General features: G+C 47.6%; 1 long non-coding RNA gene across 4 annotated transcripts; it reads right to left on the bottom strand.

The window, feature by feature from the left end:
* On the bottom strand, positions 1-26,928 carry LOC139229135 (uncharacterized). 4 transcript variants are annotated; one of them, XR_011587661.1, is made up of 4 exons: positions 26,792-26,928; positions 24,848-25,461; positions 9,531-9,681; positions 1-632 (listed from the first exon to the last, which is right to left on the bottom strand). It is a non-coding gene; the product is annotated as an uncharacterized lncRNA (long non-coding RNA). The 4 variants fall into 4 exon arrangements; XR_011587663.1 differs by having other exon boundaries at positions 24,848-24,967; XR_011587662.1 differs by lacking the exon at positions 26,792-26,928 and having other exon boundaries at positions 24,848-24,967; positions 25,250-25,760.
* Positions 26,929-26,944: the final 16 nt, after the last annotated feature.

The following is a 26,944-nucleotide window of genomic DNA, read 5'->3' as shown; positions in this document are numbered from 1 at the left end:
CTCCAAAACTACTCCAAGAGTAAAGCACTTTGAGACATTCAGTGGTCGTGAAAGGCGCTTTAGAAATGCAAGTTTTTCTTTCCAACACAGCACGAGACCCAGTTCTTCAAACCTTTATTTGTATTTCCTCATAACAGGTGGTATACCAGTAAATATGTGCTGTGCCATTGTCTATTGTCTCAATATCCTTCCCATAGTGCGGAGCCAAGCACTGTACAGAGTGCTCCAACTGCTTAATTAAATTATTATTCTCAGGCTATGACATCGCTATCATTTTATTGTCCCTTCCTAGTTGCTCATGAGAAGGTAGCAGTGATAAAGCAGAAGTAAATGGGCTATTAATTACATCATCTAACGCCATTTTATTAGTTGTATAAAGAATATAACCATAAACTAATGTTGCCAACTGTCAATCTCGGACATTATATTTAACATGTATAATAGTGATGTTTTGCAACTGCTTCTGTGACCGTAATTACTAGGTCCAAAAAATGAATCTATTTTTTTTAAATTATTATTCATTCACAGGATGTGGGCGTCGTTGGTAATGTCAGCATTTATTGCCCATTGCCTAATCGCACTCGAGAATGTAGAGGTGAGCCGCCTTCTTGAATTCAGTTAATTAAATAAACCTGGAATTAAAAAGCTAGCATTGGTCATGGTGATCATGTAACGACCGGATTGCCATTATGTTGCGGTGTTTGATTGTATCGGTTTCACACACAGCACTTACAGCAAGAATCATTCCCTGAGGGAATTTGAGGCGTGAAAGAAAACATGGACATTTTGAGAAGCAGGAATACTTCCAGGCGCCTTACTTAACTGTTCAAAGATCTTCGACACCCTTCGGGCATTGACCCAGAAATCGGGGCCTCGCTGGGTCTGTATGGAGTGTGTACACGGACCCGGGAAGGCATCGCAAAAGCCGGTTTCTAGCGCACAATGAAAACCGGGTTTTCCAATCTGTCGAGCTGGACAGATCCTCCACAACTCTGAAGCGAGGACATTTGCAAGGGCAAGATTGCGGGATTTACCCATATCCTGCCCAGCAAATGTCCTTAAAACTCTTGCGCCTGATAAAAGCAGGCACATAGCCTACTGTTACAGGCGGAAGAGTTATAAAACACACAAAAACATAATAAAATAAAACTAAAAAAAAACACATTTTATTGTTAAAAACCCTCCCCACTATGGTAAATTTATTTAAAACTTTTTTTTTCAAATCGGAAATACATTTTTTTTTAATAACACAAATAACTAAATTTAAATTAATGTTAAATATGTGGTGTATTTTTTATATATTTTAATTAGTGTTTTGGTTGTTTGGGGGGGGGGGGGGACTTCTCATTCATAATAACGAGAAATGAAACTTAAGAGTTCCATTATTATGAATGAGAAAATACTTGACCTTGATTGGCTGGCAGAGCCATGTGACTGCAGCTCCCGCCCTGTGCACGTCCCGACGTGCACATGCTGCAACGCGCAATCAGTGGAGGCCTCAGGACCGGGAACTCGCGTGGGCGCAGCGGGATAAGGTAAGTGCGCTTCTTTTTTCCCTATTTCAATCGATCGCCCGCGACCAAGATTTCTAGGCCATTATCTTTATTTATCCAATTATTTCCTCCTTGAACAGTCACGTTAAACCCCAATCCATTCAGTGACAGCCTGATCCTCCACTTCCACAAGTTTAGTGTCAAGTACATTAGAACACAAGAAATAGGAGCAGGAGTAGGCCATACGACCCCTTGAGTCTGCTCCGCCATTTAATAAAATCATGGCTGATCTGATCATGGACTCAGCTCCACTTCCCTGCCCGCTCCCCATAATCCTTTATTGGTTAAGAAACTGCCTACCTTGGTCTTAAATTTATTCAATGTCCTGGCTTCCACAGCTCTCTGAGGCAGTGAATTCCACAGATTCACAACCCTCAGAGAAGAAATTCCTCCTCATCTCAGTTTTAAATGGGCGGTCCCTTATTCTAAGATCATGCCCCCTAGTTCTAGTCTCCCCCATCAGTGGAAACATCTTCTCTGCATTCACCTTGTCAAGCCACCTCATAATCTTATACGTTTCGATAAATTCATCTCTCAATTCTTCTGAATTCCAATGAGTAGAGGCCCAATCTCCTCAACCTTTCCTCATAAGTCAACCCCCTCATCTCCGGAATCAACCAAGTGAACCTTCTCTCAACTGCCTCCAAAGCAAGTATATCCTTTCGTAAATATGGAAACCAAAACTGCACGCAGTATTCCAGGTGTGGCCTCACCAATACCCTGTATAGCTGTGGTAAGACTTCCCTGCTTTTATACTCCATCCCCCTTGCAATAAAGGCCAAGATTCCATTGGCTTTCCTGAACACTTGCTGGACTTGCATACTATCCTTTTGTGTTTCATGCACAAGTACCCCCAGGGAATTATAGACTGGTCAGCCTGACATCGGTGATGGGGAAAATGTTGGAAGGCTTTTGACAAGGTCCCACACAAGAGATTGGTGTGCAAAATCAAAGCACATGGTATTGGGGGTAATGTACTGATATGGATAGAGAACTGGTTGGCAGACAGGAAGCAGAGAGTGGGAATAAACGGGTCCTTTTCAAAATGGCAGGCAGTGACGCGTGGCGAGTGGGGTACCGCAAGGTTCAGTGCTGGGACCCCAGCTATTTACAATATACATTAATGATTTAGACGAAGGAATTGAATGTAATATCTCCAAGTTTGCAGATGACACTAAGCTGAGTGGCGGTGTGAGCTGTGAGGAGGATGCCAAGAGGCTGCAGAGTGACTTGGACAGGTTAGGTGAGTGGGCAAATGCATGGCAGATGCAGTATAATGTAGATAAATGTGAGGTTAACCACTTTGGTGATTAAAAACAGGAAGACAGATTATTATCCGAATGGTGACAGATTAGTAAAAGGGGAGATACAACGAGACCTGGGTGTCATGGTACATCAGTCATTGAAAGTTGGTATACAGGCACAGCAGGCGGTGAAGAAGGCAAATGATATGTTGGCCTTCATAGTGAGAGGATTTGAGTATAGGAGCAGGGAGGTCTTACTGCAGTTGTACAGGGCCTTGGTGAGGCCACACCTTGAACATTGTGTACAGTTTTGGTCTCCTAATCTGAGGAAGGACATTCTTGCTATTGAGGGAGTGCAGCGAAGGTTCACCAGACTGATTCCCGGGATGACAGGACTGACATATGAAGAAAGACTGGATCGACTAGGCTTATATTCACTGGAATTTAGAAGAATGAGAGGGGATCTCATAGAAACATATAAAATTCTGACGGGATTGGACAGGTTAGATGCAGGAAGAATGTTCCCGATGTTGGGGAAGTCCAGAACCAGGGGTCACATCTAAGGATAAGGGGCAAGCCATTTAGGACCGAGATGAGGAGAAACTTCTTCACTCAGAGAGTTGTGAGTATGTGGAATTCTCTACCACAGAAAGTTGTTGAGGCCACTTCGTTAGATATATTCAAAAGGGAGTTAGATGTGGCCCTTACGGCTAAAGGGATCAAAGGATATGGAGAGAAAGCAGGAATGGGGTACTAAAGTTGCATGATCAGCCATGATCATATTGAATGGTGGTGCAGGTTCGAAGGGCCAAATGGGCTACTCCTGCACCTATTTTCTATGTTTCTATGTCCCGCTGTACTGCAGCACTTCGCAATTTTTCTCTATTTAAGTAATAACTTGCTCTTTGATTTTGTTCTGCCAGAGTGCATGACCTCCCACTTTCCAACATTATACTCCATCTGCCAAATTTTTGCCCACACACTGAGCCTGTCTATGTCCTTTTGCAGATTTTGTGTATCTCCTCACACATTGCTGATGATACAAAGATGGAAGGAAAAGCAAACTTGGCTACGTTACACTCGGTCCCTTCATCCAAGTTGTTAATATAGATTGTAAATAGTTGGGGTCCCAGCACTGATCCCTGCGGCACCCCACTAGTTACTGATTGCCAACCTGAGAATAAACCATTTATCCCGACTCTCTGTTTTCTGTTAGTTAGCTAATCCTCTATCCATGCTAATATATTACCCACAACCCCGTGAACTTATATCTTGTGCAGTAACCTTTTATGTGGTACCCTGTCAAATGCTTTCTGGAAGTCCAAATACACCACATCCACTTGTTCCCCTTTATGCATCCTGTTTGTTACATTCTCAAAGAATTCCAGCAAATTTGTCAAACATGACTTCCCCTTCATAAACCTATGCTGACTCTGCCTGACCGAATTATGCTTTACCAAATGTCCTGCTACTGTTTCTTTAATAATGGACTCCAACATTTTCCCAACCACAGATGTTAGGCTAACTGGTCTATAGTTTCCTGCTTTTTGTCTGCCTCCTTTTTTAAATAGGGGCGTTTTTGCAGTTTTCCAGTCTGCTGGGACCTTCCTAGAATCCAGGGAATTTTGGTAAAATACAACCAATGCATCCATTATCCCTGCCACTGCTTCTCTTAAGACTCTAGGATGCAAGCCATCAGGTCCAGGGGATTTATCCGCCTTTAGTCCCATTATTTTACTGAGTACCACTTCCTTAGTGACTGTGATTGTGTTAAGTTCCTTCCCCACCTATATCCCCTTGACTATCCATATTGTTAGTGTCCTCTAGCGTAAAGACTGATACAGCAAAGAATGACTAAGAAAGCAATAAAGAAAGGAAAGATAGATTACGAAAGTAAACTTGCGCAAAACATAAAAACAGATCGTAAAAGCTTTTACCGATATATAAAACGGAAGAGTGACTAAAGTAAAGGTTGGTCCCTTAGAAGATAAGAAGGGGGATTTAATAATGGGAAATGTGGAAATGGCTGAGACCTTAAACAATTATTTTGCTTCGGTCTTCACAGTGGAAGACACAAAAACCATGCCAAAAATTGCTGGTCATGGGAATGTGGGAAGGGAGGACCTTGAGACAATCACTATCACTAGGGAGGTAGTGCTGGACAGGTTAATGGGACTCAAGGTAGACAAGTCCCCTGGTCCTGATGAAATGCATCCCAGGGTATTAAAAGAGATGGCGGAAGTTATAGCAGATGCATTCGTTATAATCTACCAAAATTCTCTGGACTCTGGGGAGGTACCAGCGGATTGGAAAGCAGCTAATGTAACGCCTCTGTTTAAAAAAGGGGGCAGACAAAAGGCAGGTAACTATAGGCCGGTTAGTTTAACATCTGTAGTGGGGAAAATGCTTGAAGCTATCATTAAGGAAGAAATAGCGGGACATCTAGATAGGAATAGTGCAATCAAGTAGATGCAATATGGATTCATGAAGGGGAAATCATGTTTAACTAACTTACTAGAATTCTTTGAGGATATAACGAGCATGGTGGATAGAGGTGTACCAATGGATGTGATGTATTTAGATTTCCAAAAGGCATTCGATAAGGTGCCACACAAAAGGTTACTGCAGAAGATAAAGGTACGCGGAGTCAGAGGAAATGTATTAGCATGGATCGAGAATTGGCTGGCGAACAGAAAGCAGAGAGTCGGGATAAATGGGTCCTTTTCGGGTTGGAAATCGGTGGTTAGTGGTGTGCCACAGGGATCGGTGCTGGGACCACAACTGTTTACAATATACATAGATGACCTGGAAGAGGGGACAAAATTTGCAGATGACACAAAGATTAGTGGGAAAGCGGGTTGTGTAGAGGACACAGGACAAAGAGATTTAGATAGGTTAAGCGAATGGGCTCAGGTTTGGCAGATGGAATACAATGTCGGAAAATGTGATGTCATCCACCTTGGGAAAAAAAAACAGTAAAAGGGAATATTATTTGAATGGGGAGAAATTACAACATGCTGCGCTGCAAAGGGACCTGGAGGTCCTTGTGCATGAATCCCAAAAAGTTAGTTTGCAGGTGCAGCAGGTAATCAGAAAGGCGAATGGAATGTTGGCCTTCATTGCGAGAGGGATGGAGTACAAAAGCAGGGAGGTCCTGCTGCAACTGTACAGGGTATTGGTGAGGCCGCACCTGGAGTACTGCGTGCAGTTTTGGTCACCTTACTTAAGGAAGGACGTACTAGCTTTGGAGGGGGTACAGAGACGATTCACTAGGCTGATTCCGGAGATGAGGGGATTACCTTATGATGATAGATTGAGTAGACTGGGTCTTTACTCGTTGGGAGTTCAGAAGGATGAGGGGTGATTTTATAGAAACATTTAAAATAATGAAAGGGATAGACAAGATAGAGGTGGAGAGGTTGTTTCCACTGGTCGGGGAGACTAGAACTAGGGGGCACAGCCTCAAAATACGGGGGAGCCAATTTAAAACCGAGTTGAGAAGGAATTTCTTCTCCCAGAGGGTTGTGAATCTGTGGAATTCTCTGCCCAAGGAAGCAGTTGAGGCTAGCTCATTGAATGTATTCAAATCACAGATAGATAGATTTTTAACCAATAATGGAATTAAGGTTTATGGGGAGCGAGCGGATCAGCCATGATCTTGTTGAATGGCGGAGCAGGCTCGAGGGGCTAGATGGCCTACTCCTGTTCCTAATTCTTATGTTCTTATGTTCTTATGTAAAATATTTGTTCAGAGTTTCTGCCATCTTCATGTTCCCCATTACTAATTCCCCGGTCTCGTCCTCTAAGGGACCAACATTTACTTTAGCCACTCTTTTCCTTTTTATATACCTATAGAAATTCTTGCTATCTGTTTTTATATTTTGCGCTAGTTTACTTTCATAGTCTATCTTCCCTTTCTTAATCATTTTTTTAGTCATTCTTTGCTGGCTTTTAAAAGCTTCCCAGTCTTCTGTCCTTCCACTAGTTTTGGTCACTTTGTATGCCCTTGTTTTTAATTGGATACCGTCCTTTATTTCTTTAGTTAGCCACAGATGGCTATCTTTTCTTTTACACCCTTTTCTCCTCACTGGAATATATTTTTCATGAGAGTTGTGAAATATCTCCTTAAATGTACAGCACTGTTCATCAACCGTCCTACACTTTAATCTATTTTCCTAGTCCACTTTACCCAACTCTGCCCTCATACCTTCATAGTCTCCTTTATTTAAGCTTAGTACGCTGGTTTAAAATCCAACTTTCTCACTCTCAATCTGAATTTGAAATTCAACCATGCTATGATCACTCATTCCGAGGGGATCCTTTGCTCGGAGATTGTTTATTAATCCTGTCTCATTACACAAGATAGCCTGTTTTTGGTTGGTTCCGTTACATACTGCTGAAGGAACCCATCCCTATGAACTCCTCCTCAAGGCTATACTGACGTGGATAGAGAACTGGTTGGCAGACAGGAAGCAGAGAGTGGGAATAAACGCGTCCTTTTCAGAATGGCAGGCAGTGACTAGTGGAGTGCCGCAGGGCTCAGTGTTGGGACCCCAGCTCTTTACATTATACATCAATGATTTAGATGAAGAAATTGAGTGTAATATCTCTAAGTTTGCAGATGACACTAAACTGGGTGGCGGTGCGAGCTGTGAGGGGGATGCTAAGAGGTTGCAGGGTGACTTGGACAGGTTAGGTAAGTGGGCAAATGCATGACAGATGCAGTATAATGTGCATAAATGTGAGGTTATCCACTTTGGGGGCAAAAACGCGAAGGCAGAATATTATCTGAATGGCGGCAGATTAGGAAAAGAGAAGGTGCAACGAGACCTGGGTGTCATGGTTCATCAGTCTTTGAAAGCTGGCATATAGGTACAGCAGGTGGTGAAGGCAAATGATATGTTGGCCTTTATAGCTAGGGGATTTGAGTATAGGAGCAGGGAAGTCTTACTGCAGTTGTACAGGGTCTTGGTGAGGCCTCATCTGGAATATTGTGTTCAGTTTTGGTCTCCTAATCGGAGGAAGGGCGTTCTTACTATTGAGGGAGTGCAGCGAAGGTTCACCAGACTGATTCCCGGGATGGCTGGACTGACATGAGGAGAGACTGGATCAACTGGGCCTTTATACTTTGGAGTTTAGAAGGATGAGAGGGGATCTCATAGAAACATAAAAGATTCTGACAGGACGGGACAAGTTAGATGCGGGTAGAATGTTCCTATTGTTGGGGACGTCCAGAACCAGGGAACACAGTCTTAGGATAAGGGGTAGGCCATTTAGGACTGAGATGAGGAGAAACTTCTTCACTCAGAGTTGTTAACCTGTGGAATTCCCTGCCGCAGAGAGTTGTTGATGCCAGTTCATTGGATATATTCAAGAGGGAGTTAGATATGGCCTTTACGGCTAAGGGGATCAAGGGATATGGAGAGAAAGCAGGAAAGGGGTACTGAGGGAATGATCAGCCGTGATATTATTGAATGGTGGTGCAGGCTTGAAGGGCCGAATGGCCTACTCCTGCACCTATTTTCTATGTTTCTAATGATTTCCTTTAATTCCTCTTGCTCACTAGACCCTTGGTTCCCTAGCATTTCTGGGACGTTATTTGTGTCCTCTTCCTTGAAGACAGAACCGAAGTATTTATTTAATTGTTCTGCCATTTCCTTGTTCCCCATTATAAATTCTCCCATTTCTGACTGTAAAGGACCTACATTTGTCTTCACTAATCTTTTTCTTTATACATACTCGTAGAAACTTTTGCAGTCAGTTTTTATGTCCCTTGCAAGTTTACTCTAAAAGTCTAGTTTTCCTCTCTTAATCAATCTCTTGGTCCTTTTTTACTAAATTCTAAACTGCTCCCAATCCTCAGGCTTGCTACTTTTTCTGGAAATCTGCCGCTATCTTACCGACAGCAATGTGGTTGACTCTTAACTGCTCTCTGGAACGGCCCAGCGAGCTCCTCAGTTGTAACAAACCGCTACCAAGAACAACGGTTCAAGGCGGCGGCTCACCACCACCTTCTCAAGGGGCAATTAGGGATGGGCAATAAATGCCGGCCTTGCCAGCGATGCCCACACCCCGTGACCAAATAAATAAATAATTCCAATATCCGACAATAGCCCCACATCAGGGGGTATGGCGAGAAAGCAGGAAGGGGGTACTGAAGTTGCATGTTCAGCCATGAACTCACTGAATGGCGGTGCAGGCTAGAAGGGCCGAATGGCCTACCCCTGCACCTATTTTCTATGTTTCTAAGCACGATAGGGATAGATGACAGTGTGCTATATAAACCTAGCAGTCGCTTTAAAATTAGGGGCAGTGGCAGTCGAGACAGAAACAGAAAGTGCTGGATTCAGTTCCATAGCCAAATCATGGCCAAAGATTTCTGCAAGCTTGCACCAAAAAAGAATACATTTGCGTTTTTTTTTTAAACCTCCCCCCCCCCCCCAGATATCCTGTCAAACCACCTTTCCTGCCGTTGTATATTTACACAGTTCCTTCTCAGTTCTACTTGTTTCATGTTCTGTTCCCCTGTAGGACAATCATTACTGTTCATGTTCTCTAGTCATGACTTAGCAACAAGTCAGCAGCAAGAAATGCTCAATATAAAATTAGAGCTTAAAAAAAAAGTTATAAATCAGCATTGAAAATAAAACAGCGAAAAAAAAATAAATCACCCGTTGAAATGTTCATTTTTTTTTAAATCACCTCAAGACTAAACAAAAAATAAAACACGTACCTTTTATCTCTGGAATTTTCCAAATGCAGGCTTTAACATGGAGATTGCTCGGTGTTGGTCTTCCTTAGACCTCACTTTTCATGGTACAAGTTATTCGTTTTTAAACCCTCCTCCTCTCCTCGCACAGAGAGTGTTTAAGAAGTCTGCCTCTCTGAGGAACACGGAGCGACAAACGTGTTAAAATACAAATTAGACGCTTCATTATCGCCAACCGGCTCAATTGCTTAAACGAGAAGGAACGCAGCTTACTTCTCAAAATGCGAACAGCCGTTCAGCCCATCTTAATTTGCTCATCTGGAGAGATCCCAATTGTTTTTTAAACGATTTCAGGGGCTTTTTGCCTGCACTCCACACTCTCCTTGCGAAGACAAATTATTTTACTCCCTCCACCTCAAAAGCAACATGCGGGGTTTATTCACCTCCCTTTTAACAATCTTGTCGCCCCTCCCCGCTGTTAACTTCGCCTTTCTCAACCGCACCTCATATCCCGGTAAAGCAGCCCAAGTAATTCCCTCTTCTATCCGTACCAATTGAGAGACCCGATCAGGGTCGAGGCGCCACACCACACTGCCTCCAGCACTTATTTCTTGGTGACCAGCACTGGGAACAATATTCAAGGGTGCAGTCTGCCCAGTGTACCATGACACTATCCCACTGTACTGTTTACACTTGGAGATTACAGAACTGCAACGGTGAACCATGTCAATCAACTCAGCTTAAACTCCTAGCGTTCTTTCAGCATTCACCCTTAGCCATTCCAACACCAGCAAGTACATGGTCTGTATGCCATTTGACCATGCAGGATTTCATACTGCCTGCATTCAATTGCACCGGCAATTGTTCAACACTTCCCATTTAAGCTACGAAATTTCTCCTCCCAGTTTGGTCTCATATTCAAATCTCTGAATCCCGGTCATCTATATAATTTGAAACAACAATATGCACGTATATAGCACCTCCACAAGATCCTGCAAATCTCCTGGGAGGACAGACACACACCAACGTCAGTGTTCTCGATCAGGCCAACATCCCCAGCATCAAAGCACTGACCACACTCGACCGGGATGCAGAGATTTGAATATGAGATCAAACTGGCATACAGACCATGTACTTCCTGGTGTTGGAATGGGCTAAGGGTGAATGCTGAAAGAACGCTAGGAGTTTAAGCCGAGTTGATTGACATGTTACACCGTTGCAGTTCTGTAATCACCAAGTGTAAACAGTACAATGGGATAGTGCCATGGTACACTGGGCAGACTGCACCCTTGAATATTGTTCATGGGCGGGCCACATTGTCCGCATGCCCGACACGAGACTCCCAAAGCAAGCGCTCTACTCGGAACTCCTACACGGCAAGCAAGCCCCAGGTGGGCAGAGGAAACGTTACAAGGACCACCCTCAAAACCTCCCTGATAAAGTGCAACATCCCCACCGACACCTGGGAGTCCCTGGCCAAAGACCACCCTAAGTGGAGGAAGTGCATCCGGGAAGGCGCTGAGCACCTCGAGTCTCGTCGCCGAGAGCATGCAGAAACCAAGAGCAGGCAGCAGAAGGAGCGTGCGGCAAACCAGACTCCCCACCCACCCTTTCCCTCAACCACTGTCTGGCCCACCTCTAACAGAGACTGTAATTCCCGTATTGGACTGTTCAGCCACCTGAGAACTCACTTTTAGAGTGGAAACAAGTCTTCCTCGATTTGAAGGGACTGCCTATGATGATGATGATGATGATGATGTATATAGCGCCTTTAACACGATAAAATGTCCCAAGGTGTTTCACAAAGGAGCGTAATCAGACAAAACCTGACAGCAAGCTAAAGACAGGAGGGCTAAAGCTTGGTCACAAGGGTAGGTTTTAAAGAGGAATGCGAGATAATAAGGTGGGAGAGCTGTAGGGAGAGAATTCCAGAGCTTGGGGCCCAGGGGCTGAAGGCACGGCTGCCAATGATGGAGTGAAGGAGGTGGCTGAATGTATAAGAGGCCAGAGTTGGAGGAGTGCAGATTTCCCAGAGGGTTGTAGGGCTGGAAGAGCTTACAGAGATAGGAGGAGTGAGACAACGGAGGGATTTGAACATGAGAATGACCAGATAATAATATGCTTTAGTGATGTTGGTTGTGGGATAAATGTTGGTCAGGATTTTTTTTTTCCATATCGTAACACGAGATCTTTTACATCCACCTGGAAGAGCAGACGGGGCCTTGGTTTAACGTCTCAGCTGAAAAACGGCACCTTCTTATGTTCTTACATCTGACATTAGGAAGCGGACACCCAGTATGAATCAGCATTTTCTGGAGCGAAGGATAGAAATGGCGGTGGGGTGAGTCAACGTCGGGAGCAAGGTTACTTCAGGACTCCGTTCCAATTAACAATAACATTTATGTAGCCTGCCCCTCCGTTGAACAAAGGCTCTCCTTTCAATTACACCTGCTGCTAGGCAACTATCTAAGGAATATTATCAACGCTTAATGCATATTCTTTACTTCCTCAACATTTACCTACTTGTAATAGGGGCACCTTGTCACAGTAAGCAAATAGCTGATACCCAAATTATTGGCTTTATTTACTCGTCTCTCAGTTAGTGCCAAAGAAACCAGTGGCCCGGATAGGAGGTCAGCGATGATGCGAGGGCACTCGCCGGTGACCTTGGAGAAAGCTGCATGCAGAGATCTCGCGATCTCGGTGGCGAAAACTTTAGCTTTCTTGACCTTAACGTGATTGTAGCGCTGTCAAAGGCTGATCTCCAGTGTACAGCAGCAGCGAGGTCATCAAGCTGTCTAAGCAGCTAATCACACATCGCCTCGCTAGTGAACTCAATCATCATCATCATCAGCAGCAGTCCCTCGGAGTCGAGGAAGACTTGCTTCCACTCTAAAAGTGAGTTCTCAGGTGACTGAACAGTCCAATATGGGAATTACAGTCTCGGTCACAGGTGGGACAGACAGTGGTTGAGGGAAAGGGAGGGTGGGGCGTCTGGATTTCCGCACGCTCCTTCCGCTGCCTGCGCTTGGTTTCTGCGTGCTCTCGGCGACGAGACTCGAGGTGCTCAGCGCCCTCCCTGGATGCTCTTCCTCCATTTGGTTGGTCTTTGGCCAGGGACTCCAGCTGTCGGTGGGGATGTTGCACTTTATCAAGGAGGCTCATCGCCTCGCTTCCAGAGGCTTTTGGAAGATGGAACGCCACTTCTGGATGCCAACTTCGCTGCCGATGACTGCAATAACGCCACCAGGAGGGCGTTACATAGTGAGTAAGCGCTGGGCTAAAAACCTTCAGTTCCCAGCGCAAATTCTTCTCCTCTATCGCTTCGACCATTTTCAGCAGCCGTTAACCCAAGGCTGCGGGAAAGACTTGTGGCGGCCAAGAATCTTTATCCCTCAGGACGACGGAACCAAGGCAGATCGATAGAGTTACGGTACAGATCAGCCACAGTTTCATAGGCTTGAGGGGCTGAACGGCCTCCTCCTGTCCCTATCTCCCTGTGCTCTGCAGTGCGGCGTGTAATCAGTTAACGCTGTCCTATTTGTGCCAACTAAGTTCAAGAAGACTTCTTTTGGTCAATTATTCTAGCGATATGCTCAACGTGAACAACTCCTCAACTGAGGGACGGTATCTCGGACAATACAGCACTCCCTCAGTACTGCACTGATCGCATGGATTACGCAATGAATGCTGCACAGGAGTGGAGGAGGGTGGGCAGGGGGGGGTGTGGGGTTTGACTCAGAGATAAGGGAGCTAATCAATGGGTCAAGGTGAATCAAACAATCCAGTCAGAAGAGCAAGAAAGTCGGTGTTTAACGGAGGGGGGGGGGGGTTGGGGCTGTGACAGAAGGACCAAAACTGCAGCATTGGCTCGGTCCCTGAACTCAACCATTAGGATTACTGCGTACAGGCACGAGATTTGGTGCACCACTAAACCGTAAATATCAGGAGTATCCCCACTCAGCTCGCAGTGGGGGGGCACTTAGCCTCAGTGCCCTAGAGTTAGGGGGAGGTAAACAACTGGTAAGTTTTCCACTTCTGACTGCTTTCCAGTGACCCTCTAAAGGGTGTGAGCGAGTGAGGCGAGTGAGTGTCTGCGTGTATGTCTGCACGTGTGTGCAAGAGCGTGCGTGTGCGAGAGCGCGCGCGCAAATGTGTGCCTGTGCGCGCGCGTGTGTTAGTGTGCTAGTGTGCGTCTGTGTGCATGCGTTTGTGTGAGTTCCCATGTGTGTGTTTTGTGTGGGTGTTTTGTAAATATAGATATATCTATATATACACACACAATGGTAGATAAAGAAGCTGGACCCAGCGTTGTTGCCCATAGTGTGAAGTATCCTGGGGACGCTTACTGCCTCGGGTCAGACGAGTAATATCATCACTCAGGGATGTAGCGAAGGAGAGCTAGCTGTGGAACTGGGCCCCAGTGAGAGCGGACTCCTTCAGCAGAAGAGGGGAGAAAACAGGAACAAGAGGCTTCTAAAAAGTGAAAAGGAGCAGTTGGTTTCACAGATGCAGTTTTGGTTGCCATATTTCCATATTTGGAGGCAGTTCAGAGAAGGTTCACTCAGTTGATTCCAGGGATGAGGGGGTTGACTTATGAGGAAAGGTTGAGGAGGTTGGGCCTCTACTCTTAGTAATTCAGAAGAATGAGAGGTGATCTTATCGAAACGTATAAGATTATGAGGGGGCGTGACAAGGTGGATGCAGAGAGGATGTTTCCAGAACTAGGGGGCATGGTCTTAGAATATGGGGCCGCCCATTTAAAACTGAGATGAGGAGGAATTTCTTCTCTGAGGGTTGTAAATCCGTGGAATTTGCTGCCTCAGAGAGCTGTGGAAGCTGGGACATTGAATAAATTAAAGACAGAAATAGACAGTTTCTTAAACAATAAGGGAATAAGAGGTTATGGGGAACGGGCAGGGAAGTGGACCTGAGTCCATGATCAGATCAGCCATGATCTTATTAAATGGCAGAGCAGGCTCAGGGGGCCGTATGGCCTACTCCTGCTCCTATTTCTTATGTTCTTATGGGTAAACACAGAACATAATAGCACAAGAAAGGAAGCCACTGCTGTCAGCTTGCTGGTCTCAATCTTCGGTGCAACACACTTTTTTCTCTCTCTCTCTCTCTTCCTCCCTCGCTATTATTCTCAATTTTTATCATTCTCTCGCATACTCTCTCACACTAACTGTCTTCCTTTATCGCTCTCTCTCATACGCAAAAACAACTTGCGTTTATATAGCGCCTTTAAGGTTGTAAAACATCCCATCACGTTATCAGACAGACTTTGATACCGAGCCATGTACTACAACAAGTGACCAAAAGCTTGATCAAAGAGGTAGGTTTTAAGAAGCATCTTAAAAGGAGAGAGCAGTATGGATGCTGAGAGGTTTAAGGAGGGAATTCCAGAGCTTGGGGCCTCGGCAGCTGAAGGCACGGCCACCAATGGGGGAGCGATGTAAATTGGGAATGGTCAAGAGGGCAGAATTGGAGGTATGCAGAGATCTCGGAGGGTCGTAAAAGAAAGACTTGGATTTATATAGCGCCTTTAACGACCACCGGACATCTCAAAGCCCTTTACAGCCAATGAAGTACTTTTCGAACTGTTGTAATGTAGGCAACGCGGCAGCCCCAATTTGCGCACAGCAAGCTCCCACAGACAACAATGTGATAATGACCAGATAAACGTTTTTGTTACGTTGATTGAGGAATAAGTATTGGTCAGGACACCAGGAATAACTCCCCTGCTCTTTTTAGAAATAGTGCCATGAGATCTTTAACGTCCACCTGAGAGAGAAGACGAGGGCTCGGTTTAAACTTTTAATCCTAAAGACGGCATCTCCGACAGTGCAGCACTCCCTCAGCACGGCATTGGCGTGTCAGCCTGGATTTTTGTGCTCGAGTCTCTGGAGTGGGACTTGAACCCACAACCTTCTGACTCAGAGGCGAGTGTGCTAGCCACTGAGCTGCAGCTACCAGGGCTGGAGGAGGTTATAGAAATGGGATGGGATGAGGCCATGGAGGGATTTGAAAACAAGGATGAGAATTTTAAAATCGAAATGTTGCCGGACCGGGAGACAATGTAGGTCAGCGAGCACAGGGGGTGATAAGTGAATGGGACGTTGTTCGAGTTAGGACACGGGGCAGACGAGTTTTGGATGTGCTCGAGCTTACGGAGCGTGGAAGGTGGGAGGCCGGCCAGGAGTACGTTGGAATAGTCAAGTCTAGAGGTAACAAAGGCATGGATGAGGGTTTCAGCAGCGGATGGGCTGAGGCGGGATGGAGACAGGCGATGTTATGGAGGTGGAGGTAGGCGGCCCTGGTGATGGAGAGACTATGAGGTTGGAAGGGTTAAATAGGACTCGAAGGTTGCGAACAGTCGGGTTGCGCCTCAGACAGAGGCCAGGGAGAGGGATGGAGTCAGTGGCTCGGGAATTCAGTCCGTGGCGGGGACCGAAGACAATGGCTTCCGTCTTCCCGACGTTTAATTGGAGAAAATTTCTGCTCATCCAGCACTGGATGCCGGACAAGCAGCGTGACAAATCGGATACAATGGAGGTGTCGAGAGAGCAGATGGTGAGGTAGAGCTGGGTGTCGTCGGCGTACATGTGGAACATGTGGAACAATGGGGACGACCCACTGGAAGTTCATGGGAGGTGGGCAAATTGCAGGAGGGGTCACCCAGAGTTGGAAGAGAGAGATTGAACACGAGTCCTCCTCTTGGCCAGTTCCACTTCCCTAAAAGTTAATCTGCCAGGCGCAGTTCTCCAGGCTGCCACAGCAGCCGATGTACTCGTGACCGAGACCCTCAACCATTTACGGATCCGAAACTTGAACTTAGTGGCCCAGAAGAGACCCCAAGAGCCTTCGGTAATCGCCTGTACGATATCTATCAACAAACGCAGAACCAGGCACCCGCAAATGCTACAGTAGGAAAGAATCAGGAACAATTTAAATCGATGTTCCTGACCCAACTCCACCCTTTAGTTAAAACCACCCTGGGAACCACCCCACCCTAGGAAAGGGGTACTGAGGTAAATGTTCAGCCATGCTCTTATTGAATGGTGGTGCAGGCTCGAAGGGCTGAACGGCCTACTCCTGCACCTATTTTCTATGTTTCTATGTTGATGTATTTTCGGATGATGTCACCAAGGGGCAACAGGTCAATGAGAAATAGGAGGGGGCCAGGAATAGATCCTTGGGGGACACCAGAGGTAACGATGCGGGGGCGGGAAGAGAAGGCATTGCAGGAGATTCCCTGGCTATGACTGGATAGCGAGGAATGGAACCAGGCGAGTGCAGTCCCACTCAGCTGGACGAAGGTGGAAAGGCTTTGGAGGAAGATGGTATTGTTAACCGTGTCAAAGACTGCAGTCATCTCTCTCACACACTCTCTCACACACACTTAAGAACATAAGAAATAGGAGCAGAAGTTGGCCACCTGGCCCCTCGAGCCTGCTCCGCCATTTAATAAGATCATGGCTGATCTGATCATGGACTCAACTCCATTTCCCTGCCCGCTCCCCATAACCCTTTATTCCGTTATCGCTCAAATATTTGTCTACCTCCGCCTTAAATATATTCAATGACCCAGCCTCCACAGCTCTCTGGGGCAGAGAATTCCACAGATTTACAATCCTGAGAGAAGAAATTTCTCCTCATCTCAGTTTTAAATGGATGACCCCTTACTCTGAAACTGTGTCCCCTAGTTTTAGTTTCCCCTATGAGTGGAAGCATCCTCTCTGCATCCACCTTGTCGAGCCCCCTCATTATCTTATAAGTTTCAATAAGATCACCTCATTTTTCTGAACTCCAAGGTGTATAGGCCCAACCTACTCAATCTATCCTCATAAGTCAACCCCCTCAACTCAGGAATCAACCGAGTGAACCTTCTCTGAACAGCCTCCAATGCAAGTATATCCTTCCTTAAATACGGAGACCAAAACTGTACGCAATACTCTAGGTGTGGCCTCACCAATACCCTGTACAGTTGTAGCAGGACTTCTCTGCTTTTATACTCCATCCCCCTTGCAATAAAGGCCAACATTCCATTTGCCTTCCTGATCACTTGCTGTACCTGCACACTAACTTTTTGTGTTTCATGCACAAGGACCCCCAGGTCTCTGTGTACCGCAGCACTTTGCAATTTTTCTTATTTAAATTATAATTTGCTCTCTTTTTGTCTCACTCTTGCTCTCTCTCACATATTCTCTCCATTTCACATTCTCTCTCTTTCTCTCTCTCTCTCTTACCCATCAATTTCTTCTTTCTAAAAATGGAGTTGTTGAGTGGTCTCCTGAATCTGTCAGTTCCATTTCCTGCCTGAACAAGTTGTTGTTCTGCATACTCCCCACCCCACTGTGTGCGCTGTGGCTCGATCGAAACCCTTCACTTTCCCTCTTCTGTTCTGAACACATGTCCGTTACTCCTGGTTACAGAGTTTGTTCTTCCGTCAAACAATTAGGGCTGCTCAGCTGAATCCCTCAGGTCCTTGAAACCTTCGGTGCAGACTTTCTTTGAGCCTTTCCTGCAGTGAAAATATTCTCCACTTCCTGATCACTTGATACTGAATTCTCAGTCGTTTTTTTTTTTAAATGTAGCTCCTGACTTCAAAATTGAGGTCAGGAAAAGGAAGAACGAAGATTATAACTAAGAAATAGAGCAGGTTAAAAAAAAGTAACATTTCAAAAGAAAACGAGAAGGCAAAAGACAGGTGGGGAGGAACAATAGGAGAGCAAAAATAGAGGAATTACGTTTTTGAATTAATATTGTACTATAAACAAACAACTTGGATTTCTATAGCGCCTTTCACGACCTCAGGACGTCCCAAAGCGCTTTACAGGCAACAAGGCACTTTTTGGAGTGTAGTCACTGTTGTAATGTTGAAAACACAGCAGCCAATTTGCGCACAGCAAGCTCCCACAAACAGCAATGTGATAATGACCAGATAATCTGTTTTTTGTTATGATGATTGAGGGATAAATATTGGCCCCAGGACACCGGCGATAACTCCCCTGCTCTTCTTCGAAATAGTGCCGTGGGATCTTTTATGTCCACCTGAGAGGGGCCTCGGTTTAACGTCTCATCCGAAAAACGGACAGTTGGCTTGAAGTTAGTGTCGCGGAATAAAGCCACACAGTGCCTTTGTAACTTCCTCTTGCCCTCCACCTCCCTCGCCAAGTCTTCCTCCAAAATGCCACCCTCCCGCTGTACCCCATTCCTTTATGAAGCGCTCCTGGTTGCCTCTCTGGGGCAAAGGCAGTGCATGGGAGCTAGTCATTGTACCATGCCTCAGTGGCAAGAACTCAAACCTTCTCAAAGAAACAATGTGTCTTTGAAAGGCAGAAGTTTCATTGAAACTGCACCCCCTTGGTGATTAGTCAAAAAGGATTGAAAGTTGACCAGTTGCAGGAGTGCGGCCCCTCAATCATTATCTCGGAATGTGATCCATAAATTAAACTCTGTCGGTGAACGGCTTTGAAGAATGCAAGGCTTGGAGAGATGCAAGAGACATGGAAGAATGTGACAGGCTCGGCCCACATTCAGACAAAAGACAGTTTGAGGTGTGTTGCTGGTGGTTACGCTGTGTGCTTTTAATACGTTCGCTCTCGTCAACTGAGTAACTCAAGGTGGGCAACTTGCCAAGAGAGTCAATGTGGGCCAGGTTTGTACTGTTATTTATTAATGATCGTACGGCTAGGATCTCAACTACTTGTATTTTATTTTAGTGCCATTAACAACAACTTGGGCCTTTAACGTCGAAAGGAATGGTCCCTTTAATTTTTCTTTTTGCACGTACAGCCACTATAAAAGGGCTGCGTGGCCCATTCAAAATACTGCACGGTTTTACCTATTTAGAAGTCAGTGAGCCAGCTGCTCAGGAGCTTAAAAGGGGACATTGGGCACTGATGCGTTTTACAAGAGCCTTGTAAAACAAGCTCGGACACCAATAAAGAGATATTAGGTCAGCTGGCCAAAAGCTTGGTCAAAGAGTTAAGTTTTAAAGAGCATCTTAAAGGAGGAATGGGAGGGGGAGAGATGGAGGAGTTTAAAAGAGGGTTTGGCAGCTAAAGGCAGGGCCACCAATGGAAGGTATGGGTTGCCAACCCTCCAGGATTGCTCTAGAGGCTACAGGAATTAAAGATTAATCTCCACGTCACTGCGAACAACACCCAGGGAGAAAAATCACAGGGGCAATAAAAAATTGTGGTTTCAAAAAAAATTAATTGAATACTTTTGTTTATTAGTTGTAAAAAATGTCAGACATGGGGAGGGAAAGGTTGTTCGACTGACAGTCATGAATTATCCAATGGGGTAACTAAGAGTCTGTTGGCTTTCTGATTGGCTGTGGGAAGGCGGGGCACCGCGAGGATTGGACGTGTCGGGCGACCAATGGGGGGGGGGGGCAGGAGGGTCATGTGACGAAACCTCCAGGAATGTGTCCCACCAGAGTTGGCAACCCGACAGGAAGAGGGTGCACACGCTAGCATGTTCAGAGGTGGGGTCGTAGGTCTGGAGGAGGTTAGAGAGACGGGGAGGAGGCCATTCAGCCCCTCGGGCCTGTTCCACCCATCGGTTAGATCATGGCGGATCTGCATCTCAACTCCATCCACCGGCCTTGGTTCTGTAACCCGTAGTACTCTTAACGCCACAAAAATGTATCAATCTCAGTTTTGACATTTTCAATGGACCCTTCAGCCTCAACAGCATTTTGGGGGGAGTGAGTTCCAGATTTCCACCACCCCTTTGTGTGCAGAAGTGCTTCCTGACATCACCCCTGAATGGACTGGCTCTAACTTTAAGGTTCTGCCCACCCCCCCACTTGTTCTGGACTCCCCACACCAGAGGAAATTGTTCCTCTCTATCCACCTCGCAACACCTTTAATTATCTTAAACACCTCAGTTAGATCACAATCTCCTGTATTCAAGGGAATGCAAGTTGCCCTCATTATTTAATTCTTTAGGCCCAGTTTCATTCCCTCCAAGGCTTCCTGAGATGCGGTGACCAGAACTGAATTGGGACTTCACCAGTGCTCTGTATAGCTGTAACATACACATCCCCTGAATATCTTGCTGGGGAAGTGGAGGATCATCCCCTGGGGCAATGGTGGAAACAGCTGGGAACGAATGACCTCCTCGGTGTCTATGACCACGGTGCCTTTTCAGTGTTCTCGCTCAGGCCAACATCCCCAGCATCGAAGCACTGACCACAGTCGACCAGCTCCGCTGGGCGGGCCGCATTGTCCGCACGCCCGACACGCGACGCCCAAAGCAAGCGCTCTACTCGGAACTCCGACACGGCAAGCGAGCCCCAGGTGGGCAGAGGAAACGTTTCAAGGACCACCCTCAAAGCCTCCCTGATAAAGTGCGTCGTTCCCACGAGCACCTGGGAGTCCCTGGCCCAAGACCGCCCAAAGTGGAGGAAGTGCATCCGGGGAGGGCGCTGAGCACCTCGAGTCTCATCGCCGAGAGCATGCAGAAACCAAGCGCAGGCAGCGGAAGGAGCGTGCGGCAAACCAGACTCCCCACCCACCCTTTCCTTCGACCACTGTCTGTCCCACCTGTGACAGGGACTGTAATTCCCATATTGGACTGTTCAGTCACCTAAGAACTCACTTTTAGAGTGGAAGCAAGTCTTCCTCGATTTCGAGGGACTGCCTATGATGATGATAATTTTCTCTCTTCATCTTGTTTGACCTCTCTGCAGCCTTTGCCATGGTTCCCCACAGACTTTGGCAAACAACGCAGAAAGCACTGGGCAAGAACACACTGATATAGCTGCCGGACTGACTGGCACTATCAATGTTTTCCATCAATTATTCACCTGCAATATTTTGCCAAGAGACAGAAATTGGTTTAACTGCCTCGGCTCAGCCTCCGGCTGAAGATATTTCCGATTGGCTTTGAATAGCGTACAAGACAATTTTCTGCAAAAGGATTCAGCAGTGGGAGAAAATGAAACATGGCGCTGCCTACATTCAGACAGGGAGAGACGCGTGCCTTAAGTCTGCGCATGCTCTCCACCAACAGAATCCCTTTCAAATGTGTGTCGTCCATATTCTGAGCACAGAGTGGGGGGCCATTGTACATGACTGCTGTCAGTTCCTCAGTCTTCTCTTCCCCCTCTCCCTCCAATGTTCCCCCGTCCTCTGCTGAATTATGCCGGGGTACAGATCCACGCACACAGGCTGCCCTCCCCTACCTTAAGGTGCCATGCTTGGCCCAGTGGGGAGGGCTCTGGCTCCTGGGTCAGTAGGTCATGTGTTCAAGTCCCACTCCAGGAGATTTGAGCACGAAATCCAGGCTGACACTCCCAGTGCCGTGCTGAGGGAGTGCCGCACTGCCGGAGGGCCGGCACTGAGGGAGCGGCGCACTGCCGGAGGACCGGCGCTGAGAGAGCAGCGCACTGCTGGAGGGACGGTGCTGAGGGAGCAGCGCAGTGCTGGAGGGACGGTGCTGAGGGAGCGCCGCACTGTCGGGAGGGCGATACTGAGGGAGTGCCACACTGTCGGAGGAGCAGTACTGAGGGAGCGCCGCACTGTCGGAGGGGCAGTACTGAGGGAGCGCCGCACTGACGGAGGGGCAGTACTGAGGGAGCGCCGCACTGCCGAAGGGGCAGTACTGAGGGAGCGCCGCACTGTCGGATGGGCAGTACTGAGGGAGCGCCGCACTGTCGGAGGGGCAGTACTGAGGGAGCGCCGCACTGTCGGAGGGGCAGTACTGAGGGAGCGCCGAGTTGCCGGAGGGGCAGTACTGAGGGAGCGCCGCACTGTCGGAGGGGCAGTACTGAGGGAGCGCCGCACTGTCGGAGGGGCAGTACTGAGGGAGCGCCGCACTGTCGGAGGGGCAGTACTGAGGGAGCGCCGCACTGCCGGAGGGGCAGTACTGAGGAAGCGCCGCACTGCCGGAGGGGCAGTACTGAGGGAGCGCCGAGCTGCCGGAGGGGCAGTACTGAGGGAGCGCCGCACTGTCGGAGGGGCAGCACTGAGGGAGCGCTGCACTGTCGGAGGGGCAGTACTGAGGGAGCGCCGCACTGCCGGAGGGGCAGTACTGAGGGAGCGCTGCACTGTCGGAGGGGCAGTCTTTTAGATGAAACGTTAAACCGAGGCCCCATCTGCTCTCTCAGGCACACGTAAAAGATTCCACGCCACTATTCGAAGAACAGCAGGAGAGTTCTTCCCGGTGTCCTGGCAAACATTTATCCCTCAACCAACCAAGATCACTAAACCATTATCTGGGTACTTATTGCAATGCTGTCTGTGGGAGCTTGCTGTGCACAAATTGGCTGTGGTGTTTTCTACATTACAACATTGACTACATCAAAAGTACACCATTAGCTGTAAAAGTCATGAAAGGCGCTATATAAATTCAAGTCTCCATTCACCAAGCTCGACCTGACTTCGGCCTACATGACGCAGGAGCTGGAGGAGTCTTCGAAGGGACTCACCTGCACCAACACGCACAAGGGACTGTTCATCTGCAAAAGATGCCCGTTTGGAATTCGGTCGGCTGCAGCGGTCTTCCAGAGAAACATGGAGAGCCTACTCAATTTGGTACCACGCACAGTGGTTTTTCAGGACGACATATTGGTCACGGGCCGGGATAAATCTGAACTCATCTAAAACTCTGTTGCCCATATCCTAACGTACAGCCGTTCACCCATCACCCTGTGCTCGCTGATCTACGTTGGCTCCTGCTCCGGCAACACCTCGATTTTAAAATTCTCATCCTTGTGTTCAAATCCCTCCATGGCCCTCACCTCCCCTCCCTATCTATCACCTCCTCCAGCCCCACAACCCTCCCTATCTCTGTAACCTCCTCCAGCCCCTACACCCCTCCCTATCTCTGTAACCTCCTCCAGCCCCACAACCCTCCCTATCTCTGTAACCTCCTCCAGCCCCTACAACCCTCCCCATCACTGTAACTCCCTCCAGCCCCACAACCCTCCCTATCTCTGGAACCACATCCAACCGCTACAACCCTCCCTATCTCTGTAATCTCCTTCAGCCCCACAACCCTCCCTATCTCTATAGCCCCCTCCAGCCCCTACACCCCTCCCTATCTCTGTAACCTCCTCCAGCCCCACAAATGGCATGTTGGCCTTCATAGCGAGGGGATTTGAGTACAGGGGCAGGGAGGTGTTGCTACAGTTGTACAGGGCCTTGGGGAGGCCACACCTGGAGTATTGTGTACAGTTTTGGTCTCCTAACTTGAAGGACATTCTTGCTATTGAGGGAGTGCAGCGAAGGTTCACCAGACTGATTACCGGGATGGCGGGACTGACATATCAAGAAAGACTGGATCAACTGGGCTTGTAGTCACTGGAATTCAGAAGAATGAGAGGGGATCTCATCGAAATGTTTAAAATTCTGATGTGTAGAATTTACCAATATCTCGCAAAGATTCCAGGTACCTTTCCCCTGCAGAGGAGAAGAATCCCTTTCTGGGCTTTTAAAATGAGTTTAAAGGGGCAGACGAAGCCTGCGGGGGATAAAAGGGGGTGCATTCATTGAGACCCCCTCCCCCCCCAGTGTTTGGACTCATAGGAAAGGGAATTCAAAATGGACCTAAATTACAGAAGCTTGAGATCCCCGAAACATCTATGGGAAGGAGCTTATCAATTTTAAGATTCTACAACATTTTGGCTGCGAAAAAGAGTTACCAAATACAGGAGGTGGGGCCAACCTCTGAAGCAAATTCGTGTATTAAGGACCCCAGGCTATTCACCCCCTAAGAGATAATCGAATTACCCAATCAAGCACAATGGAAATCATGGTCAGGAAACTGGACAATCCTAAAACAATGCAAAACCAGTGATAGCACATTCTCACACCCTAATCGAGTTACTGCTGACAAAGGAGACATTTGAAAATCAATGGACAGAACAGTTTAAACAGAGCCCAAGAGATTTGATGGGAGATAACGGAGCCTTTTTTTTTATATATATCTATCCCCCGGTTTTACAAGGAAAGGCGAGCGGAACACAGACTCGAGCGGAACACAGACTCGAGCGGAGCACAGACTCGAGCGGAGCACAGACAGACACAAGCAGCCGGAGTGAAGAAATGGAGCCGTGAAGGAACCTACAGGAAATCGTCAAGGACCGACCGAGCACGAGGCCCACGAAACGGAAGGTTGTCAGCAACCAAATTGACAAACCCGGGCCACCACAACCAGCGAAACGACCAACCAAAACCAACTCAGCAAAAACCGAAGAATCGACATTTATTTCCACTCTACAATCTACTTCGGAACGGCCAACGGGTGAGAAATTACCTAAAAGGACTAACTAAAACCAAAGAAAGTGGGTACTTACCCCATACATCCGTAACGCAACTTACCGCATCAACGGTCGCACCCCAACTGAAGACTACGCAGTCCGAAGTCCTCTCCTCCGACCGGGGTATGGCTCGCCTAGAAGGCCAAGTGCAGCGAACCCCGAAACCGTGATTCACCGGCAACTGTCAAAAGGGATTGGTGAGCATAGCCCCTGAACCCTCAGAGCTATAACTTAGTTAGTCAGGGGAATTGGGAGGGGGGAGGCTGGGATAACTTGTGTAAATGTATCTGCATTCTCCTTTTTACCCCATTTAGAGTTTAAGCTGTATTTTTTTCCCCACAGGCTGTAATTTGAAGATTTATTCAATGTGTTGTACCCCTCAGTGTGTATTGGTCTGTGTGTGTTATTAAAGGTGTGCCTTTTACTTCTTTTTAAACACAATAAAGCCATACCTGCTTCCTACCTCGAAACCGATTGTCTATCCAAGTCTGTCACCGTCCCTTCATAATTCCAGTGTCTAGAACCAAGGGTGTGGGAGCGATTCGGAACCACTCATATAAGGTCAGAAGGGAAAGCTGACCCCCTGCAAATCACCCCTTACAGATGGGTTTAGACCGGTTAGATGCAGGAAGAATGTTCCCATTGTTGGGGAAGTCCAGAACCAGGGGTCACAGTCTAAGGATAAGGGGTAAGCCATTTAGGACCGAGTTGAGGAGAAACTTCTTCACCCAGAGAGTGGTGAATCTGTGGAATTCTCTACCACAGAAAGTTGTTGAGGCCAATTCACTAAATATATTCAAAAAGGAGTTAGATGTAGTCCTTACTACTAGGGGGATCAAGGGGTATGGCGAGAAAGCAGGAATGGGGTACTGAAGTTGCATGATCAGCCATGATCATATCGAATGATGGTGCAGGCTCGAAGGGCCGAATGGCCTACTCCTGCACCTATTTTCTATGTTTCTATGTTTAACCTTCCCTATCTCTGTCAACCCCTTCACCCTCCCTCTTTTTAACCCCCTCCAGTCCCGACACCCCTCCCTATCTCTGCAACATCTTCCAGCCCCACAACCCTCCCTATCTCTGTAACCTCCTCCAGCCCCTCCCTATCTTTGTAACCTCCTCCAGCCCCTCCACCCTCCCTATCTTTGTAACCCACTTCAGCCCCTACACCCCTCAATATCTCTGTAGCCTCCTCCAGCCCCTACACCCCTCCCTATCTCTGTAACCTCCTCCAGCCCCTACACCCCTCCCTATCTCTGTAACCCCCTCCAGCCCCTCCCTAGCTTTGTAACTCCCTCCAGCCCCTACACCCCTCCCTATCTCTGTAACCCCCTCCAGCCCCTACACCCCTCCCTATCTCTGTAACCCCCTCCAGCCCCTACACCCCTCCCTAGCTCTGTAACCCCCTCCAGCCCCTACACCCTCCCTATCTCTGTAACCCCCTCCAGCCCCTACACCCCTCCCTATCTCTGTAACCCCCTCCAGCCCCTACACCCCTCCCTATCTCTGTAACCCCCTCCAGCCCCTACACTCCTCCCTATCTCTGTAACCCCCTCCAGCCCCTACACCCCTCCCTATCTCTGTAACCTCCTCCAGCCCCTACAACCCTCCACGATCTCTGTGTTCCTCCAATGTTCCCCAAACTCTGGAACTCCCTCCCTAAATCCCTCCACCCTCCTTTAAAACGCTCCTTAAAAACCGACCTCTTTGACCAAGCTTTGGGTCACCTGCGCTAATTTCTACTTCTGCGGCTCGGTGTCAAATATTTATCGCTGTAACGCTCCTGCGGGGCGCCTTGGGGCGTCTCACTACATTAACAGGCGCTATAGAAATGCAAGTTGTTGTTGTTGTTGCCCCTACCCTCTGGGTCACACAGCAGCCTGATCCGAAGACAGGGTTCGTGGGTCGGGTAGGGGATCCGGGATGACCACAGCCAGCGATGCTTGCGCCTCGCTCGTGTTGCGCTCAGGCCACTTGAGTCGAGTTCACGGGGACAACGCCTTACCTTGGGGCGCCGAGCATTGCACGCTCCCTGGGCAGGGCAGTCCTCCCTCCCGCACCCCGGCCATAGTTCCAACAGCTCAGTCAAGCTGGACACAAAGGGCGGGACCTTTCCTGCATTGATCAGTGGTAGCCAACGGGCCTGCTTCGCTCACCT

This window comes from Pristiophorus japonicus, chromosome 18 (assembly GCF_044704955.1).
Source record: "Pristiophorus japonicus isolate sPriJap1 chromosome 18, sPriJap1.hap1, whole genome shotgun sequence".
In the NCBI taxonomy this organism is placed as follows: Eukaryota; Metazoa; Chordata; class Chondrichthyes; family Pristiophoridae; genus Pristiophorus; species Pristiophorus japonicus.
The sequence above is the reverse complement of the archived record's forward strand: the minus strand, read 5'-3'. Positions and strand labels throughout refer to the sequence as shown.